A 13,618-nucleotide genomic window follows, 5' to 3' on the forward strand; every position below is an offset into this window, starting at 1 on the left:
TTGGAATTGGACTCCTAAATTTCATACACAAAGTAAATTTGCTAGTTAAGGAAAATTGGGGGTGAGGTGGGGAATGGGATAGGGACACTTTTCTCTATTATCTGATTTTTTATTTTTTAATGAGGGAGGCATACTGATAGTAAAGCAATTAAAACAATCACTCTACATGGAAGCCAACCCTATTTCAATCCTGGGCACTGCATATGATTCCCAGGAGTGGTTGGTTGCTAAGAACAAAGCAAGGAATAAACTCTGAATACCACTGAGAGTGGCCTCAACCCTACTTCTCCCCAAAAGGACTCTACAATGACTGGAAGGGGAAGACAGCTCAAAGACTGGAGTACATACTTTGCATGCTGGAGTCCCAAGTAATATCCAGCAATAAATGTGCTCCTAGGCACAGCTTGGAGCAACCCTTGAGCACAGAGCCAGGAGTACTCCCAAAATACCACAAGACATGCCTCCACAAGAAAAAACAAACAGAAAAGAGTCAAAAATGCCTAAAGCAGACTGAGTGATATACTAAAAGCAAAACAGGATCCATAAACAGTTTCATTATAAACAAAACTTTTTACAAATGTGAAATTCAGGTTAAAAGGATTATTTTTTAAAATTTATTTTTAATTTTATTATTTTTGAGTCACCTTGAGATAGTTACAAAGCTGATCATGATTGGGTTTCAGTCATACAGTGTTCCAACAACCACCCCTCCACCAGTGTACATTTCCCACTACCAATATCCTCAGTTTCCCTCCCCCAAAGCTCCCTCCTGCCTATCTCTATGACAGACACTTTCCTATAATCTTTTACAGGGCTATCTGATTTTATTCATAGGTTCTTTAAGATCCCTAATTAATAAAAAAGAAAATATTTCATTTTTAATTAAAAATAACACACATTATGATGAGGTATTTTGATAAGAATATAAATATAAACGGACTCATGTACTATTGATTTAACAAATCTGGTATAAGTTTTCTGAAGGCCAATTCTCATCCATTGGGAAAACCCCTTATAATGAAACACTTTAGTTTCAGAGAAATTTATTAATGTATTCAGATATGCACTCATACTGAGCAGGCAACTATGACAATTTAGGAAGCAAAAAATGTAACAACTCTAGTTTTTTGAGTTCCAAATGAATGGTTGAGCAACAAAGCTGAACTAACAGTTGACCATAAGTAAGCAAAGTGACTTCTTTTTCCCAACCTTATAAAGTCTGTCAGAGTTAAGAGATGCAAAATGGATGCTAGCTGTATTATCAAGCATCATGAGAACCTGAGATGAGGTGACCGTGTTCAGCATTCTGTCCCCTCCCTGTGGAGTCCCTGAGCGGTACACATGTATATCTATTTATTTTGTAGGCTTTAAGTACAAGGTCTTTTGTTCTTTTGTATGTGGGCCAGTCTCTGTGGTGTGAAATGATATCGCATTGTTGTTTTGATCTGCATCTCCCTGATGATTAAGGGACACTCCTTCATCGCTGGTGGGAATGCCAAATGGTTCAGCCCTTTTGGAAAACGGTATGGACGATTCTCAAAAAATTAGAAATTGAGCTCCCACTTGACACAGCAATAACTCTCCTGGGAATATATTCCAGAGAGGCAAAAAAGTATAGTCGAAGTGACATCTGCATTTGTTCGTTCATTGCAGCACTGTTTACAATAGCCAGAGTCTGGAAAAAAAACTGAGTGCCTGAGAACAGATGACTGGTAAAAGAAACTTTGGTACATCTACACAATGGAGTACTATGTAGCTGTTAGAAAAGATGAAGTCATGAAATTTATATACAAGTGGTACCACATGGAAAGTATCATGCTAAGTGAAATGAGTCAGAAAGAGAGGGACAGACATAGAAAGATTGCATTCATCTGGGGAACATAAAGAAACAAAATAGGAGACTAACACCCAAGAATAGTCAAGATAATTACCAGGAGGTTTACTCCAAGGCTTGTAGGCTAGCCGCACATGCTAGGGGAAAAGGCAGCTCAAATAGAGAAAGGAGCACCAAATAAAAGGTGCGGGGAGGATCCTCCCAGGATGGGAGATGCATGCTGAAAATAAACTATATACCGAACATGATTGCCACTCAATGCCTCTTCTGCAAACCACAACACCCAAAAGGAGAGAGAGAACAAAAGGGTATGCCCTGCCACGGAGGCAGGGTGGGATGGGGGGGGATGGAGTGGGGGGAGACTGGGATCAGTGATGGTGGAAAATGGGCACAGGTGGAGGGATGGGTACTCGATCATTGTGTAACTGAAACCTAAGCACAAAAATTTGCAAGTCTACAACTGTACCTCATGGTGTTTCACTAATAAAAAATTTTAAAATAAATAAATAAATAAATAAATAAATACAAGGTCTTTTTTGCTTAACTTTCTCTCTGGGTAAGATTAGAGGAGAAACCTATGTGCTACCATAACAGTGTCTGAGCAAGAATAATGGACCAGAACTCTGACGACTGGTGTCAAAGGTACAGAGGAGGTTATCTCATAAAACAGTGGAGATCTATCATTTTCTAATTTAAGAACAGAGACTCAGATGGATACTAAAGTGAGTTACCTCCAAATAAGGTCATATTCCAAACACATTTCAATCATATCTTGTAAAATGACCACTTTTATTCAAATTTGGGGACTTGAGAAGCTGTGTTCCATGTGATTGATTGCTTCCACAAGGCAGATGTGTACTGAGAAATAGAAAATGCTTTGAATTTAGCAATGTAGAAGATAAGAGGAGATTTATGTCACTAGTTCTAGTAACAGGCAGATACTAAGGGCTTAAGAAATGACTGGTGATACCTTATGGCAATGTATATAACCATTACTTGGTCATGTTTGGGTTAAACAGACAGCAAGAGATTTTATAAATAGCTGGTGGACTGAGGGACTTGATATCTGTGGCTAAAGCTTGGGAAATATGTTTGTGAAGTGATCAATTCATTCTTTTAATTATGCATTCAGTCATTGATTCGATCACTTCACAGGTCCACAGGTTATTTTACTAAGCATTTTCAACTAGTTATATGCTACTTAATTATTTGGAAAACTATGAAAGTCAAGGGAAAACCCTGACAACTTTGCACAACATAATCCCTGTTTTTAGTGTGTTTTCAATTTCTTCATAATTTCTCCTGTGGATTATTGATGTATAGAATTGTCCTTGAAAGGGAAAGCATGGTGATGTGGTTGTCCATACTCTTTCCAATTTCTTTTATAATTTTAAAATATGTGTCTTTATGTTTTAGAGAAAATGGTTCACCCTTTTTCTAGGTCAGATAATTAGTCTCCAGGCTTTTTTTCCCCTTTTGTTTAATATGGTTGAAAATTCTTGGACAGATCATTAGAGGTCCACTATACTTGTCACAGTATTAAGCCTGCAATTCTAGTTGTCATTGGAGGGCTGTCATGCAAATACATAGCATTATCATCAAGTTTGCACCATGGGGATGAAAAGTCCAGAGAAATCTTCACCCAAGACAACCATGAGGTTTACACCTTCTTTACTTGTTCAGTCTCTTTCATATAATTAATAATCTATTGCAGGAGGAAAGTAGCTTTGAATCTAGAATTTTTGCTTGGGTATTCTGGTTTAGAGATTTCTGCTGTTGACCAAAGCTTAACATCTCTTTTGGGTTAACTAGAATTAAGGTATCTCTCTCTTTCCTTTTCACTTTCCTACCTGAACATAGAACTCTTATTTGGGACCAGGGTAGAAAATCATGGTGTCTGATTTATTTTACTAAAAATGTTTTGTTAAAATAATGCACAACATTCAATAAACAGTAATAGAAACCCAGCCTAACTCTTAAAGAGATTGGAAGAAATACAGATATACTTAGAGTATGTATTATTTCAAATGCTCTTCGACTGTTTTTAATTGGTTTCAGAAGGAAACAACCTTAATTCTTGTCTTAAGGATGGCTCTGAGGGGGTTACTTTTATATATGCTGGTTTTAATTGTGTGTGTGAGTGTGAGTATATGTGTGTGTATATGTGTGTGTGTGTGTGTGTGCATGCAAGGGGGGGGGGAGGGGAGGGGAGGTCTGAGCTAAACCAAGCAGTGTTCAGGGGCGATTTCTGGTACTATGTTCAGGAATGACCTTCAGCAGTATATTGAGGGACCAGATGATGCAATGCTAAGGATTGATCTGGGGTCAGTCTCATGCAAGATAAGTGCGTTAACCCCTGTACTATATCTCTGGTCTAACTTTGCTAACCCAATAAATACCTTCAAATGCATTCACTTTTCCTAGTCTATTATCTCAGGAGTGTTTTAGTCTAGTAGTATAACTTTTTATTAAGAACAAGGAAGCTTTGTATTCTCCATGTTTTTTTTTTATTAAAAAATATCAAAACCAGAATGCAGACCACCTTCTCACAGAAAGCTTATCTTATGTACAATAGTCTAGCTGCTAAGTGAGGGTAAACACAGTGATGTGCAAAAATGTATCCTGAAAGCTTATCAACAAGTCTTCCTTGATGCTTAGAAAATTTCTCACTCGTAAGGAATAAGTACTCTCATTAAACACTTAAGTTTTCTGAAATGGTAGGTTATTTTTGAAGAACTAAGCTTTTTTATTCTTTTTTTTTTCTTTGAGGGAGGCATAACTAGCTTTGGGATCAGATGCCCTGGTGATTCTTGGTCAAGCATTATGTGGCGGCAGGTGTTTTTAAAAACACTGTTTTCTTCCATTATGTGTTCAGCAATACCATTAATAATGTTTTTTTCATGTGCATAATTTCAACACCATACAATCTCTAGTGCACTAACTTCTCTTTCCCGAGGACCTCAATACCAATCCCTATCAAACTGCCCCAAACCAATTTAATTTTGTCAACCAGTTCTCCCAATATTTTCAGTCTTTGGCCCTTTGATGCTCTCTTGCTGTGTATCTTTAAGTCTCATATATGAGACAGATCATTCTATATCTATTCATCTGCAGGTGGTCCTTTGGGTAGTTTATCTTGGCACTGTATTCTTCTATTCCCCTATCTTTACTATTATATTTCTGTAATGGCAGGATTTAAACCATAGTGATGGCCATGACTCACAGAAAATAAATGCTTTATCCTTTGTACTATCTGGCCCATTCTTCTTTAAAAAAATCAAAACAGTAGGTGGAAAGACTTCTGTATTTTGAAATTATTTTCATATTAACTCAGTTTGAGTTGTCATTGAAAATTAACAGCAACAACTTTCCACATACGGTAAGAGTATCTTCCTTTTATGACTTTGGAATCTAAGAAGACTTAGTTTCTTTGGCAGTGCTCAAGGAGCCATATAAGAAGCTGGGCATAGAACCTGGGTTGGGCACGTGCAAGGCAAGCACAGTGCTCCCCTGTACTAACTCTCTAGCCACAGAAGACTTCCAATTTTAAAATGATATATTCTCTTTGAAAGTTTTATATATTTAGATTTCTTTGCGTTATTTAGGAAATTTATTGTACTTATAATTTGAGGATATTACTGGCATAAATTATCCAGGCTTTTCAATAGGCATCATTCAACTTGTATCTTATTAAGAGGTGAAGGGTGATGAGAATATAGACATGGGGGTATCCTAGATATTCAAGAAATATTTAGAGCAAAGAGAAGTGTGATTCTAAAAGGGAAAAGCCTCAATGAAGAAATATTACCTGTCTCACAGTTGTGCTGAATTGGCCACAAACATTCAATGAAACCAATTAGAATTCACAAGGCAGAATAGACATCTGTATCCTGCAAATTTTCTCTTTCTCCTGCTAAATCTTTTATAAGCACATGTGGAAATCAATATGGCAAGGAGCATTCAAATAGTTTCATGACCATTCCCAAATATGTAAATGTAAGCTAATAAAATATAAAACTGATATAAAATCATAAGAACTACTCTTCTATAATGCTAATACACAAAGGAACATATTTTCATTCAGGAAACTGGGGGGAAATCACTCAGCAAATCACCAGATGCATACTTGTTTCATCAGCATTCTCTTATGAAACTTTAAAGTTAGTTCATTTGATGAAAGTTTAGCAAATCAATAGCTGGTAAATGAAGCATCTTTTTAAATGGCGCATTTTGAGCTTTCAGTCATTTTCAATTTCCACCCAGAGTCAGCTAACAAAATGGCAGCATGCTCAAGTTTCTAGTTAAGGATCTTTGCTGGTAAAAGAGAATTTCCGATTGCACTGCTTTCACAAACTGACTTATGGCATGATGGCAAGTTCTTTTTCTCCTTCGTGCAACAGAAAAACTAGTTGCTAAATTTTGACCCTGGCGAGACCTCAGAAGGGAACTCCTAATCTGGAATGGAGTCTTGTTATTTCTGCACAATAGTTCCCAAATGGCCCATGTCCAGGTTCTTATTCAGGTTTAATCCCTTCTCCATAAGGATTATAAGAACATCATTTTGATGCATTTTGCCACTAGATATGTTGCTTAGACAGTTTGTTTGATAATCAAGTTTTGGCTATATGTCTCAGTTTTTCTAAATATGTCAAGAAGTAGGTACAGCCTAGGTCCTAAATGACATCATTTATTTCTTTGGAAAAATGTCAAAAAAGATGTTATCAGGGAGCAAATTATAGATATCAAGGTACTGGGTAATGATACCTTAATGCAAGTACATAGCTCAGAAACTCAGGCCATGTGCCTGTGAAGGCCCATAGAGTGATTTTATACCTCCCAGCATATTAATAGATTAGAAAACAAAGACCAAAAGTGTTTGGAAGCTGATCTACTCAATATAGTAGTTGCAAAATTGGGTCAAAACTCATTATTCTTGGTGACCATTTTTCTTTTACCAACCTTATTTTGCTTTTCCAGATAACAAATACAAACAGTTGCAAGTCAGTGTTTATATGATATAAAAAATATACGAACTATGACAAGGATAACATGTGAGTGCCTAAGTCTAAAGTGAAGGAAATCAGGTTATGTGATGGATTCCTTCAGAAAGGTCCAATACAACCCAAGTTAGATTTTTATCTTTTTCATAAAGTAATGGTGGTGTTTTCTATGATTTTGCTGTAGTTTACTACAGTGTTTTGTTGTTATTTTGAGTGTGCATATCTATAAAAATAAGTATAGCTAAAGGTAAAGGTAAAGGTCCTCCCGTTGATCGTCGATTTGCTCGAGCGGGCCCAGTAACGTCTCCATTGGAGACTTTGTTGTTACTGTGTCTGGCATATCGAGTACTCTCGGTAGCTTGCCAGGCTCTCCGAGAGGGGCGGAGGAATCGAACTCGGGTCGGCCATGTTGGCCGCGTGTAAGGCGAACGCCCTACCCACTATGCTATCTATCCTAATATCTATTAAGTATAAACCCCGAACTTATTAAGCATAAATAGATGGAAGCTACTCTCTATATATTATATCATAACAACTACTGAATGAAAAAAAAGTAAGAGTAATTTTTACTAGGTATCCTCATAAAAGTAGTACAGATATAACTGAACTGAGATCTGTTTTTAGACAATAGATCTACCAACTCATAATTGTAAACAAGATGAAAAGTAATAGCAAAATCATATGGGTAACTTCTCTAGTCATTAGAATGTTTAGATTCTGATAAACCTAGGTCTACAGAGGAATTAGTTGAGGTCTTTTTGCAATAGATGCTTAGGCTGTATCTCTAACTTGACTTATCAACTGCACGGTGACCAAGGTCTATGAGACTTTGTTAACTTCCAAAACAGCTGACCAGTCACTGATGTTTATATTGTTGCTTAGACTTAGAGTTCTGGGATATAACTACCTCAATAGCAAATGTTATCTCCAAAGTTTCTGAGTCAGAGAAATTTGGGTCAGAGAAATTTGCCTTACATGCACATCCTACCCAGGTTTGATCCCTATTACCCTGTATGGTTTCCCTGATCACCACCCAAGGGTGATTCCTAAACCCAGTCAGAAATAAGCCCTGAGCACAGCCAGGTGTGAAACATCAAATAAAAAACAAATGAAACAGTCAGAAAAGAACCTCTACTATGTTACTACTGGCAAGAGAGCTGTGTAGGTAAATGAAATCTTTTAATTTTGCCTTATAGTGCAAGTACACAGCCAATAATTTTGATCATGAAAAAAAAGTTTTGGTGTTTGTATATTTAATTAAGAATAGAGAATCTCCACACAAACTACAGAATGTAGTCAGGAAAAAAAAAGACTTTTTGACCTTTTCCTTTTCTCAAATATGATAATATCCTGTTCTAAATGTATGTTCTTTTGCTAAAGAAAAATGGCAACAGTATAAAAAATATCATATTCATTCCCCAGGAAAAAATATGCTAAATGCTCTCCCATAGTACTTTGTTCCTACCTAACTGTTAATATCTATTTCACTACACTGTAATTCATCAGTTTGCAATCATTCTGCTGTCACTCGACTGTTGGAAAGCGGGATGAGTCTTATTTATCTCCGTCTAGCAGTTATTGTGTGCTCAAATACTTAATGAATAAACCATATATATATATATATATATAAAGTTTTCTAGTAGGATAGGAATCCAGTAAACTATGAGTTTCAATTTGCACTTCTTAGACTTGTGAGCTGAGAAAGCTGTTTGGTATCTGAGTCTCAATATTCATATCTGTAAAATGGATTTAATAAAATATAAACTTTATTGTATCATTATGGCCCTTAAATTTCATCTATGCACAGTTTTGGGGAGAACTAATACTTATGAAGTATTACTTATAATATTTTAGTACTTATAAAGGACACTGAAAAAAATGAACCAAACAAAAACCACTAGCTCTGCATTAATATGTAGAGTTTCAGGTACTTGGTTTTCAGGCAACATCTGGCTATGCTCAGGGCTTACTTCTGACTCAGCATTCACGGCTCACTCCTAATGGGGATTCTAATCTGCTTTATGTACTTTAGAAGAGCCATTATAATAGCAAAATATAATTTACCTTTGGAGTAGGTAGAAGCTTCCTTTATATCAGCTAGGAAGCAAACATTTGCTAAATAAATTAATAGTGTATAGAGTTTGTTGGGAGACTGTTGAAAACTACTTAGGCCAATCAACTGCCTGTAATCACAGTTAAGAAATTCAGAAGCATCATTTCCATAAGTACAATTGATATGCTAATTAAAATTATTATTTATTCATGAGAAATGGTTCTCTCAGTCCCTCCACAGTGTCGCATGCTGTTAAGGTGTGTGCAGTCAGGTTTGATAGAGGCATACATAATGTGAGTGAATTGAAAGGGGAAATCATCACATAACTGAACACTACAAAAAAAAAGACAAGGGTGTGTGAGTGTGTGTGTGTGTGTGTGTGTGTATGTGATCACACTGTTACTGCTGGAGAAGAACAGTGGAGTGCTGGGTGAACTAGTTAATGTAGTTGGTCACTTTAAATCTTTCCCATTTAGAAGTTACCCGATTAAAATAGATAATGGGATGATTGGTTATAAGAGATGACTGCAGATAAAAGAAAGCTCCCAGCCAGGCCCTGTGCTTTCCCTTCTCTTGTTCTCTCTCACTGCAGTTCAGCTGCACCCAAGAGGACTGCAGGATCAGGTAGAGGTTGTGCACCTGGACAGAATGATGAGCTTTAGCTCATAGACTGACAGAAGGAAGAATCAAGCAGGGGTCTTTACACAGATAGCAGGCTAGAGACTTAAGAAAAGCCAAGAGAGGATTACAGGGACCCTCTAGGGCACGGTCCAAGAGAGAGGCCCAATGAAAAGGTTTCAGACTAGGAAAGCATACACTGGATAGAAAAGGACAGAGAATGGCATAGGGCTAAGACCAGGCTATCATACACTAGAGCCAAGCAGGTAGCGACAGGATTTTGAAAGCTGTACGTTGGACTGCTCAGTGCAGGACAGGATGAGTGATGTGGTACATTGTACACTGGTAAGATGCAGAGGGTACACTGGGGAGGGTCCCAGGCCCATTACTAAAAATTTACAATAAACTTTAATTTCTTAACCTTCTGGGTTTTGTATGCAAATCTTTCATACACTTTTCAAGAACCCACCAGTGTAGGAAAATCCACTTTCATGATAACAGCACATATTTTTATCTTAAGGGAATAATTACAAATGTAATGTTTTAGTCATGATAGTGGAGAGTGCAGAGGATTAGCTATAGATCCTGAAGGTAGCAAACTTAAAATGAGTTAAAGTTTTAGAAGAAAACCAGTGGCAGACCTAATATTTAGTTGATTTCAGCTCACTTTCAGACCTGCTGACTAGACCTGGGTCTCACTGCAATTACTCTATGTCAGTAGGGGTACTGGTATTAAAGGGAGAGGAAAGTACTGATGATTGTTAGGATGAAGATGAAACACACACAACAGACACACAAACTCATATCTAGACACAAAACACACATACACAGGCACACACACATACTTTTATGTACATTCACATGAACACACCTACGTACATACAAGCATCTGCACACTCATAGCCATCTCTAGCTCTACAAAAGTGAGAACACTAGAAATCTGAAAAACAGAACAAAGATGCGTGGGAAAACATTTCTAGAAAATGAGCACTCTGCTAAGTTTTGAGGGGCAGGTTTTATCCAGGAAGTCAAGACTACCAATCATGAGTCACAGTGATTTGTGTTTCTAGAATGCTGAGTCTGCCCACACTCTCCCACACTAAACCTAAGGAATAGAGCTTCTGAAAATTTTCATAAGCAGGAGTGTTGACACTGTTTCCTTCCAAGCTATTGAAGCATATAAAAACATCTCAGTCATTAAAATTCAGTGACCCCTTAAATCAACAAATGAACCCTCTGAGCAGTCAGGGTGAAAAGGGCACCAAGGTCAGGGATGAGATGTGGAGGATCACAGTTTGAAATATATACAGATCACTGATTAAGAACTTGACCTTTGAAAATGGTCTCTTTGAAAATGCTCATTTCCAAGATAGATACAGACTGGGCTCTAACACCGAATTGCAGGAATGCCTCAGTCCTAGACAAATCTAAACAGTCACTCATTATGATGCAGAAAGTTGCGCAAAGATTGAAGAATGCATAGTAATGCCTGGTACATTTTACTTCTTCAGTGGATGCTTTTTGTTTTGTTTTCATTTATTTTGGTGTTTTGTTCACACCTGACTGTACTCTGTGCTTGCTTTTGGCTCTGTGTTCAGGTCTTACTCCTGGAAGTTCTTGGTGGACCATATGGGATGCTGGGGATTGAACCGGGGTTGGCTATATGCAAATATCTTACCCACTGTACCATCTCTCTGGCACCTTTTGTTTTTAAATCCAGCAGATCTTGTGAAATTTCAATTTTTAGTGGACAAGAAGAGAGGCAGGCAATATAAGTTTGAAGGATGGGTTCACTGACCATCATAAGGCAGTATGAGGAAGAGGAAGGAAGAAGAGATCTGTGTCAAAAGACTGCTAAGTTACGTCAAAAGAAGGACAAACAAAGGATGTCTCACTTATGGGCGGTGAACAGAATAGCAGAACTAGATGTTGCAAGGTACTAAGAGAGGATTATAGGAATGAGAAAGACATGAAGAAAAAATAGTCAAGGGTGGAGAATACGAAGAATCTGATGGAAAGTAACAGGGAGATGGGGGAAGGTTCTCAGGCACAATTGTGCGGTGGAGGTGTCATATATTTATGTATCTAACCCAAAGAGCCAACAACGCTGGTAGCAGGGTATTCAAACCATACCAACCAGACAGGAATGTGCCCATTAAGGAAGAAGGCTTTCAAGTGGGAGGAAACTTGAGGATATTGGTGGAGGGAAGTTGACACAGGTAGAGGGATTGATATTAGAATATTGGAACTGGAACATTCCAATATTCTAATATTGGAATATTAGAATACTGGAACTCAACTATGAATAACTTTGTAAGTTATTTTTAATAGCTATTAAAAAAAGAAAAATTTTTAAAAATGTTTTTAAAAGTACATTCAAGGGTACCTATGTTATATTGATTCTGTTAAGACCCTAAAGGGAGACGTAGCACTGTGAACCATAATATCTTCTCCCACTGAAGAACTAACCTGAAGGACATGGGAAGGATGCTGATACCCAGAATACAGATGAGGGGTGTTAAATGCTGATGAAGCTCAGTAGCTCTACTGAGGACTCTGAGAAAAATGTGAAAGCTAACACTTTCAATAGTTACCAATTTGTGTGTGTGTGTGTGTGTGTGTGTGTGTGTGTGTGTGTTGTGCTGAAAATGAAACAAGAGCCTTACACATGCAAGACCTGTGCTTGACTGTTGATTCAGCCCAGTGCCCAGTGATTTTCATGCAGGTGAGTTATCACAATAGAGACAGAGCTACTGCTAGAAGTTTTGATGAAGGATCTGAAACATAGACAAGACAAACAAGGGGGCTAGCCTACTGGAAGCTTGGGGAAATGTTTTCTGTTGCTCTTTTGGGGCCATGGAATGTGGATTCCTCTGGGCTTGCTGCTCACTGTTTGCTCCTACTGTGCTTAGTAAGGCATGCAGTGACAGAGTTAGACTTCGGGACCTCTGGCATGCAAACCATGCATACTAGCCCTTCACATATCTCATCTTTGGGGAAATCTTATATCACTGAGTGTGCCATACTTCATCTTATTTCCCCTTCTTAGCTGACAGAATGGATTATACTCCAATCACAGGAGCTTTCTGTCAAACAGAAGTTGTTTAATTTCATCAGTATTTTACTCGTTGAACTCACAGAGGTTATACTTTTCAAAAGAGTGCCATATGTATAATAATAAGTTAATGAAATTTTATTCAACCAGATCCTTCAAACAACACACTTCATTATTTAACCTGCCTTAGAATTCTAGAAGCCCAGCCAATTAATATAAAGCACAAAAGAGAAGCACAGAAAATCCAGGCATAAATTGTCTAATTTTGGAGCTGTCAGTTGTGTTTCTTATGAAATATAAAGCAGTGGGAACATTTATGTTGCTGTGTACCATGAATAATAAAACATTAATAACAGTTATAACATTTAATTTAATTGCAGAGACTCAACATTACATATGTCTTCTTGGAGGAGAAGTGAACATTTAAGGAATATTACAGGTTTACTGTCCAATATCTCTGGCTCTGCCTATAAATGTCTTTCCCAATTAATTGCACACCCACATACTATTCATTGCTTTGTCACCAGTGCCTTAGACTAACATTTTTCAGGTAGGACTACAAAATAAAACAGTTATTTTAAAGGCTGTAGCTAGTTCTAGCCTGAAAAAACTCTTACCACCCATCTACCCAATTTCCTGGCAACCCTAGACAAGTAGTTACACAACTAAGACATGGGGGCATTCTTAACTCTCCCCAGAATAAACAACCATTTAGCAACAATACAACAATTTATTCTTCAATTACCATCTTAATTAATCCTCCCCCTCTTTATTTCCCATGATACCTTGTCTTGATTTTTTAAATACTCTCTCACTTCTCTTGTATAAACTTATCTGTGTATTCTAGTTTGCATCACTTGGTCTTTTCAGGCCCTTGCTTTATAATCTAGGGAAGAGTAGAAATAACAGTTCTGGTTGACATTATCTTTAAGAGCAGGACCGGCTACACTGATTGCTTCTCCCTAGTACCTAGCAACGTGCACACCACTTACTCAATATGCTGGTGCTGGACTACCCTGAGAAGAGTTAGTTCTGGAGTTTGGGATTAAAACTTAGCA

At 37.5% G+C, this 13,618-nt stretch overlaps 1 protein-coding gene across 3 annotated transcripts in view; it reads right to left on the minus strand.

The window, feature by feature from the left end:
• Positions 1 to 13,618, minus strand: part of LIN7A (lin-7 homolog A, crumbs cell polarity complex component) — a 147,977-nt gene that overhangs the window by 12,102 nt on the left and 122,257 nt on the right. The window lies entirely within an intron of this gene.

The sequence above is a fragment of the Sorex fumeus genome, unplaced genomic scaffold, assembly GCF_029834395.1.
Source record: "Sorex fumeus unplaced genomic scaffold, SorFum_2.1 ptg000003l, whole genome shotgun sequence".
NCBI classification, from domain to species: Eukaryota; Metazoa; Chordata; class Mammalia; order Eulipotyphla; family Soricidae; genus Sorex; species Sorex fumeus.